This window comes from Pinus tabuliformis, chromosome J (genome assembly GCF_031772625.1).
Source record: "Pinus tabuliformis cultivar Carrire ecotype Pingquan chromosome J, CPIR1, whole genome shotgun sequence".
Lineage (NCBI taxonomy): Eukaryota > Viridiplantae > Streptophyta > Pinopsida > Pinales > Pinaceae > Pinus > Pinus tabuliformis.
This window is the reverse complement of record NC_142295.1, coordinates 676616014-676625203: the sequence shown is the minus strand read 5'-3', so window position 1 is coordinate 676625203 and position 9190 is coordinate 676616014.

Here is a 9190-nt window from a genome sequence, read left to right as displayed (position 1 = left end):
GAGAGTCTTAGGCTCCTAGGGAGGTTGGTTGTGTCCGCACAATCGACTCTTTCCGCCTGACAGGACCATGTCATAGTAACTCTTAGATCATGTTTACCTTGTAGAGCTTGTAAAAGTGGGAAAATATGGGAGGAAGCATTACAGATGGAGTTTATATGATCAGTTTCACTAGACACTACTAGCAAATCGATCATCATCATCGTTGTCAAGTCTATCATGATCATCATCATTATAGTCTGCCTCGATGTCCTCTCCATCTACCACATCATCATTGTCTCAAATGTCTGAACCAGACCCAACATAATTCAGATCGATCTCAAGATCAACTAGATCTTTTGTAAGACTTGTGTTCTACAAAAAAAAACATTCAAAATGAAAATTTATTATTTATTTCATGCAATATTTAGTATTTTTGTTATATTTTAATATTACAACATATGAAACAGAACCATAACCATATTATATCATATCAAAGTGCACATATATACTATAATAAAATTTCAATTGAGCTATAGCTAAGATGACATTCCAATGATGTAAAACATGCAATAATTCTAATAAACATTAGCAAAGATCATAAAAAAATATGTTATACAATTTACTTGTCATTCTTAGTTTCTTGTGTTGCAAATGCATAGTCCTTGGATGACTTTAAGGCTCCCATATGGAATAGTGTGTTCCCCAACACTTTTGAGGAAATGAAGATGATTACCTAATCTAGGGATGAATCTGAGGAGGTAAGTATAGTGGCTATACTTAATAAGAGGGTGGGAAAGATCAGAAGTCACCTTCCGTGAATATGGCTAACCCAAGTAAGAGTTTTTTTCTTTCCAATGAAAAAAAATATTCTTTTTATTCCTTCGAATAAAACAAAGCACAAGTTATTGTTGTTTTTACAAGCTAAAAAATTTTGACTGAAAATGATGCCAATGTAACAACGCAGAGTTGAAGATTTCAATATTGTCTGTGGAAAACATGTTTACAATCATCCATAGAGCCAAAGAAACTATAAAATTTTGAACCTAAAAAGACTGTATCGATTAATGTAACTAGAAAGTTATAAAAAATGAGAACCAAAATAGTTAAAATACTAATAAATAGCTTAAGAAGTGGAGCCTTCCATAGCCCAACAAAGAGTTAATGGAAATGCGACCATTATTTATATAAATAAAGACTGAGGAATATGATGAAGCAAACAGAGGTAACTAAAGTAGGAATGAAAAATACTAAGGAAATTACAAGAAAAGGGGCCCCAAGTATTGATGATGGTAAGGTGATTCATCTATGGAAGAGGAGATTATGTCAAAAGAGCCTGGGATGGCAGAATAAGAAAAGGAGATTTCATCTAGAGGAGGCAGTTAGTTTACATCAGGCGGCCCAGATAAGGGAGGGCCTCCTCCACTCACAAGGATGGTTTTCACGTCATGCTACACTCTCACCGATTAGTTTAGCTTGACATTGATTTTAGGAAGGCTTTACAAGTATATTCAACATACTAGTGTCGAGATAGTATCCATTATGTGGGTTGTAGATGTTGGACAACCTTTTCCCCTTGCATTATGGCATGGCACAAGGACATCAAGGGAAAAACCCCTACTTTATGTTGGGTGTGGAGCCTGATTATCTTCCTAATTATTCAGAGGTTTTTGTTTCATCCGTGTTGGATCGTCGTTCCTAACGGGGAAATAATGCTGCACATTTAATCATCATCAGGGGGGTCTGGGGGGTGACAACAAATTTTATGAGCTGCCCCCCCCCCCCCTCCAGTAGGGGTTCGAGGGCAACACCCATGAAGCTAAAAATAGATGAAAATTTTCCTTGTAAAATATTATAATTTCGTAGTCAATCTGGGTCATTCATTAGTTGGATGATCTGATAGTAGAAGTTATGTTAATTTAAGGTTTTTTCCCTATAAGGCAACCCTCTGTTTATTTGATGGAATTGTATTGCGATTGTGTATTATTATTTTGAGCAAGAGAGAGAGGAGATTGTGTGAGAGTGAAGAGGAAATTACAGCTGATCTGTTGTAGGTTTTATCTCTTCATTTTTTTCAATAATATAAAAGAAAGGAGTGGATGTTTCTTCGTGGACGTAGCCTAAATTGGGTCAACCACATATATTTGTGTCTCTCTTGTTTTATTTGTTTTTTTATTTGTGTTTCCGCAATATTTTATGTATTTCATTGCTCCATTAATTAATTTATAACACTTTAGGAGTGGATGGAACCACAAACTCCTTGAGAAAGCATGGTGGTTGCAAAAAAAAAAAAAAAACGATGAACTACCTCATTACATCAACCCTCATAGTATCGTGGAGAAGGCTATATGATTGAAATCTAGCCACCACTTGCTAGAGGAAGGAGCATGTGTGGAAACAAGAAGGGGGAAAGGGTCAGGGGCAAACATAAAACTCAACCCTAGAGCAATAGTGGTGCAAGGATTATTTTTACAAGCATGTATTTATGGAGAGGGGGGACTTGGCACTCCCCTCCTACATTGTTTGAAGAGATCCAAAGCAACCAAGCTGCTTAAATGCCCCTGCAGTTGTTGTAACATAGGCTTGAAGACAATTTCAGTAAGGACATAGGTTACTAGATTCATGGGGATAAGAGGAGGACTGAGTGGCTCAAGGGCAAGCCACTTTTTTGTGTTGAGGGCCTGTTGGAGCCTAGAATTTTTTTTTGCAAATTCTTTCTAAGTTTTGTGAAATTTACAAATAGTTAAGTAGTTATAGAATTTTTTATAGCTGCCTTTATAACTTTTTTGATGTAATATTTAGAATAAATGAGAACCACTGGAAAAGGGTTCAACATTTTGAGCACTTATGTAATCATTTTGGCTTCCTTGGAGAGAATAATAAAGGTCACCAAGTTTATTCCAGTATATGCTAGCATATTTAAGTATGTATTGTTTCTCTTATGCGTATTCCATATTCATTTTTCTTCTATGAAACACGTGTATGATCATAGCATATTCATTTGAGAAATTCACATATTTATTTTAAGTATCCGTAATAGTTACAGAGAATACATGTAAGTTATATTCAAAGACATCTTAATAGGCTCTCCACTGCTTCTACACTTACATTCTTAATCTAAATCATTCATACTTTCATCTTAGAGTTTTGAATATGAAATTTTTTAAAGGCCCAAATTATAAACCCTAATCTCCTTTCAGTTCTTCTTTCCAGCGAAATAATTAAAGTCTCTAATTGTTAATATAAGCCCAACTTGGGCATAAAGATTCATCTCCAAGATAAATTTTTATTACACAAGGGAATACATCATCTCTGGGCATATTTTAACAAGTTTTTAACAATCTTATAAAAAATTTCAAACAATTTTGTAGATGTCTTAGGCACTAGTTCACTTTCAACCAGGGACTATCTCTAGGTGACAATATCACCAATGTGTTACAATTTACAAATTAGAAGTCTCTTCCTATTTATACATGACCTAAGATACCTTTTAAATGTGTGGGGAACATGCCTTCTCACATGGCATGAAGTACATCCTCATTAAATTTGGGTGGAAAATAACTTAATCCTCATTAAATTTTTGTTGTGCATGAATACTCCAAATTGGATTGATTTTATAGGGTAAACGGTAGGAATTGTGTGCCTTAAATAAATGCACGCCATGACCAATAATTACCAATTAAATAGTATACAAATTGAATCAATTAGATTGGCCAATAAATGAAGTGTAGGTGTCTATTTTAGTGAAGCAGGGAAATATTGGCCTGCTTCACAAAAATGCATGCCCAACCTTCATTTCAAGGCCAAATAGAATTATTCAACTTGGAGAATATTTTTTTACTCATAATTAACATCAATCAATTAAATATTTTTAATTTTTCACATATATGTTTATGTTGTTCAATAATACTCCAAATTGCATGGATTTCATAGGGTAAAAGGTAGGGTTTGTGTGCCTCAAATAAATGCACACCAGAACCTATAATTAATTGGCAGTGATGTAATTTCATTCCATCCTATGGCTCTGCGAAATTGTACCTCAATATTGTGGTGTAACAATGCCCTAATAGGCCTTAGCCTTGTGGTGTAACAAATCCCTAATGTGCCTCTGCCTTGTGGTGTAACAAAGCCCTAGTGGGCCTCAACCTTGTGGTGTAAAAGTGCCCTAGTGGGCTGCATTATTATGGTGTAATTGAGCCCTAATGGGCCTCATCATTGTGGTGTAACAACGCCCTAACACGTGTATGATCGTAGCAGATTCATTTGAGCAATTTACAAGTTTATTTTAAGTATCTTTAACAGTTACAGAGAATACATGTAATTTATATTCAAAGACATCTTAATAGGCTCTCCATTGCTTCTACACTTACATTGTTAATCTAAATAATTCATACTTTCATCTTAGAGTTTTGAATATGGATTTTCTTAAAGGCCCAAATTATAAACCATAATCTCCTTTCAGTTCTTCTTTCCAACGGGATAATTAAAGTCTCTAATTGTTAATATAAGGCCAATCTGGGCATAAAGATTCATCTCCAAGGTAAATTTTTATTACACAATGGAATACATCATCTCTGGGCATATTTTAACAAGTTTTTAACAATCTTATAAAACTTTTCAAACAATTTTGTAGATGTCTTAGACACTAGTTCACTTTCAACCAGGGACTATCTCTAGGGTGACAATATCACCAATGTGTTACTATTTACAAATTACAAGTATTTTCCTATTTATACATGACCTAAGAGACCTTTTAAATGTGTGGGGAAGATTCCTTCTCACATAGCATGAAGTACATACTCATTAAATTTGGGTGGACAATAACTCAATCCACATTAAAAAAAAATTGTGCATGAATACTCCAAATTGGATTTATTTTATATGGTAAAAGGCAGGGATTGTGTTCCTTAAATAAATGCACACCATGACCAATAATTACTAATTAAATAGTATACAAGTTGAATCAATTAGATTGGCCAAGAAATGAAGTGTGGGTGTCTATTTTAGTGAAGCAAGGTAATGTTGGCCTGCTTCACAAAAATGCATGCCCAACCTTCATTCCAAGGCCAAATTGAATTATTCAACTTGGACAGTATTTTTTTACTCATAATTAATATCAATCAATTAAATATTTTTATTTTTTCACATATATATTTATGTTGTTCAATAATACTCCAAATTCATGGATTTCATAGGGTAAAAGGCAGCGTTTGTGTGCCTCAAATAAATGCACACCATAACCTATAATTAATTAGCAGTGATATAATGATCATTCCATCCTATGGCTCTGTGAAATTGTACCTCAATATTGTGGTGTAACAATGCCCTAATAGGCCTCATCCTTGTGGCGTAACAAAGCCCTAATGTGCCTCAGTCTAGTGGTGTAACAAATCCCTAATGGGCCTTAGACTTGTGGTGTAAAAGTGCCCTACTGGGCTGCAGTATTGTGGTGTAACCATGCCCTAATGGGCCTCAGCCTTGTGGTGTAACAATGCCCTAATGGGCCTTCGACTTGTGGTGTAACTACCAACTAATGGGCCTCAATATTGTGGTGTAACAATGCACTAATGGGCCTCGGTATTGTGGTGTAACAACGCCCTAATGGGCCTCAGTCTTGTGGTGTAACAATTCCCTAATGGGCCTCAATTCTTGGGCATGAAAGCGGCCTCCTTGGGCCTTCTTATCTATGATATGAAAAAATATTAAGACAGAGATGTGAAGGATATATGTTCAGACCTATAACAGAGATATCATGATAAACCTATGACAGAGATATTATGACAGACCTATGAATATTCCATTTCATTATTATTTCTAATGTTCTCTCTACATAATTTCTTATGATGATATGGGATGAATGCAATATTAAAATGTTTAAAAATGAAATTTTTAGTAGCAGAGACTTTTATCCATAATAAAATTGACATTGTTAGTAATCTACTAGTTAATGATGAACATGTTTGAGTAAATGTTTTAAAATGCAATAAATTATATGCTTGTAAAATTTGGTCCATAAAATTAAACATCTATGTGAGGATAGAGGCAAAATTATAGGTCACATATGGATGGTAATGAACCTATTTTCCCTGTTGAAAATATGGATAGGTTTGTAACTTTAGTTTTTTGTTTCTATTTGGATTTTAAAGTGATTGTTAAGTTGATTGGTCTTCTCAAATACTCAAAAGGGCTTTGTCCCTCCAAGCCTCTTGTTGTTTTCTTTTTCCTGTGTGGTGCTAGTCTTAATTCTGGCAATAATTGGAGTCTTGGATTTTGGAAATTCCTAGATAAAATCATGCCATGGCTAGATATCCTCCTCCTAGAGGATGTTATAGTGACAAGATGCATGAGATAAGGAAGGAGACGAGACACCTATTCAGTTAATTGGAAGGCATGCATAAGACCATGTTCTACATTAGTACCTAGATGGAATCCCAAATGAAGAAGAAAGAAGAGTTGGAATCAGGATAAAGAATTCAAGGGCCCTAGTTATTTAATGCAAGGTATAGTGGGAAACATTCCACCCATATATTACCCTAGCAGGATGCCATTTATCTTATCATGTTCCAACCAGATTTATAATTAGAATGTGCCACATTTTTCATTGGCTAAATATGGCAAACAAGTGTATGTTTCCACTACTCTACGTTGCAAAATAAAAAAAATACAACATCACCAATGTGTTATGATTTACAAATTAAAAACATCTTTATAGGTACGCATGACCTAAGAGAACTTTGAAATGTGTTGGGAACATGCCTTCTCACATAGCATGAAGTACATCCTTATTGAATTTGGGTGGATAGTAACTCATCCTCATTAAATTTATACAATTCATGAATATTCAAAATTGGATGGATTTTATAGGGTAAAAGTCAGGGATTGTGTGCCTCAAATAAATGCACACCAGGACTATTAATCACTAATTAAATAGTATACAATTTTAATCAATTAGATTGGCCACAAAATGAAGCTTGGGCGTGCATTTTAGTGAACTAAGGAAATAATGGCTTGCTTCACAAAAATACTAGCCCAACCTTCATTTCAAAGCCAAATTGAATGATTCAATTTGGAGAGTATTTTTTTACTCATAGATAACTAATACAATTAAATAATTTTAGATTTTCACACACACACACACATAGACATATATAGTTCAAGAATACTCCAAATTGCATGGATTTCATAGAGTAAAAGGAAGGGTTTGTGTGCCTAAAATAAATGCACACCAAGACCTGTAATTAATTGGCAATGATATAATGACCATTCCATTCTATGGTTTCGTGAAATTGTACCTCAGTTTTGTGGTGTAACAATGCCCTAATGATGTTGGAAATAATACTGAGAGGGGGGGGGGGGGGTGAATCAGTATTATTAATTTCTTTTCAATAAACCATCCAGACTTATGCTTTAAAGTGTTCTTCTGATATTGATAATTAACTTGTATATCATAACCATATAATAATGAATCAAGAACAGTAAAAACAGATAGTCACACAAAGGAACACCAGATATAAGGTGGAAACCTAATGTGGGTGAAAACCACCTGCTGCAATATGTCTCTATCTTCTTTCAAATAGAATTTCTTTTACAATGATTTTGTACTGGTGCAGTCCTTTACCAGTACGCAAGCTGCAACCTACAGAGAGCTACAACTCTCTCTCGTTCTCCAGTCTCTCCTGGAAGGGAGCTACAACCCCCTACTTCGTTCAAGGACCATGTTTCATTAATTTTCAGACTAGATCCAAGAAGATAAAATGGTCATCAAGTACAAACAAATCTTCAGAATTACCCAAACAGCAGATCTATCATAATCACTCAAGGGCCAACCCAAGCACCAAATCCATATACATGACAGTTATCACCCGATATAGACAACAGAGGCTGATATCAAGACCCAAACAGAGGATTTACATACTGCTGCACACCCGAAGGCTAAATAAGAAAAAACTTAATATTGCTCACTTAGAACCCTTTAGTAAACAGCAGAAGCGGCTAGAGCATATATAAGAAATGATTGCAGCTTTGTTAAAAAGAACCTGTGGGTGACTGCTCCCACATCACCTCCTGAATAGCGATTCTCCACACCCGAAGAGACTTCTGTCTTTTGCGTGTCTGCAGCTGCACAGTTTCCTTAAGATCTTCAATTCATAATTGATCATTTGCCACCGGATCCCCTTTTTCTTTATATAATCATGCTTTTGATAATACCATGAATCGAAACCAGAGGATCCGAAAACCTGAGGCGCAGCTGTTTTGACCAATCTCTTAAGAATAGGCTTAAGCGGGAAAAACTATGAAAATGGTCCCAACACCACAAACGCAGACTTTTAACATAATGCATCCACACTAATAATATATCGGGTCCGCTCTCATCACTAACAATACATGCCCGACATCTGATCCGATGGATCGGATGCGATATGCCCCATTAACCAGCCTTTATTATTATATCGAGTTCGCTCTCATCGCTAACAATACATGCCCAACGTCCGATCCGATGGATCGGATGCAATATGCCCCATTAACCAACCTTTATTAATATATCGGGTCCGCTCTCATCGCTAACAATGCATGCCCGACGTCCGATCTGATGGATCAGATGCGATATGCCACATTAACCAGCCTTTATTAATATATCGAGTCCGCTCCTTTCATCGCTATCGGCGATTTGAAGTGGGAGGCTTATGGGCGAACATCGCGGATGCGATTTAATATGAAATGCTTTTAATTCCTTCATCGGGTCCGACCCCTCTTATCGCAATCGAAGGATTTCACCAAAGTCACATAGCCGGATGCGATATTATTATAAGCCATGTTTGATGCCACCATCGGGTCCGCTCGCAATCAGAGGATTGGGGTGAGTGACCCTTTATGTATTCTGATATACTGCGAACGCGATATATTATAAACCGTGTTTGATGCCTCCATCGGGTCCGACCGCAATCGGAGGTTTCAACGAAGTCCGACGCGCATATATGCCGAACTGCGGATGCGATATTATTATAAGCCAGAGTTAATGCCACCATCGGGTCCATTGCGATATGCTTCCGGGTTACACAGCCGAAACTCCAATGCGTTGATATGCCGAAACATATATATATATATATATATATATATATATATATATATTGTTATGCGATATGCCGAGACTTCGATGCCGCAGTGCTATTATTCATGTAACCACCGAAAAGGGGATATAATGCATATATATGGG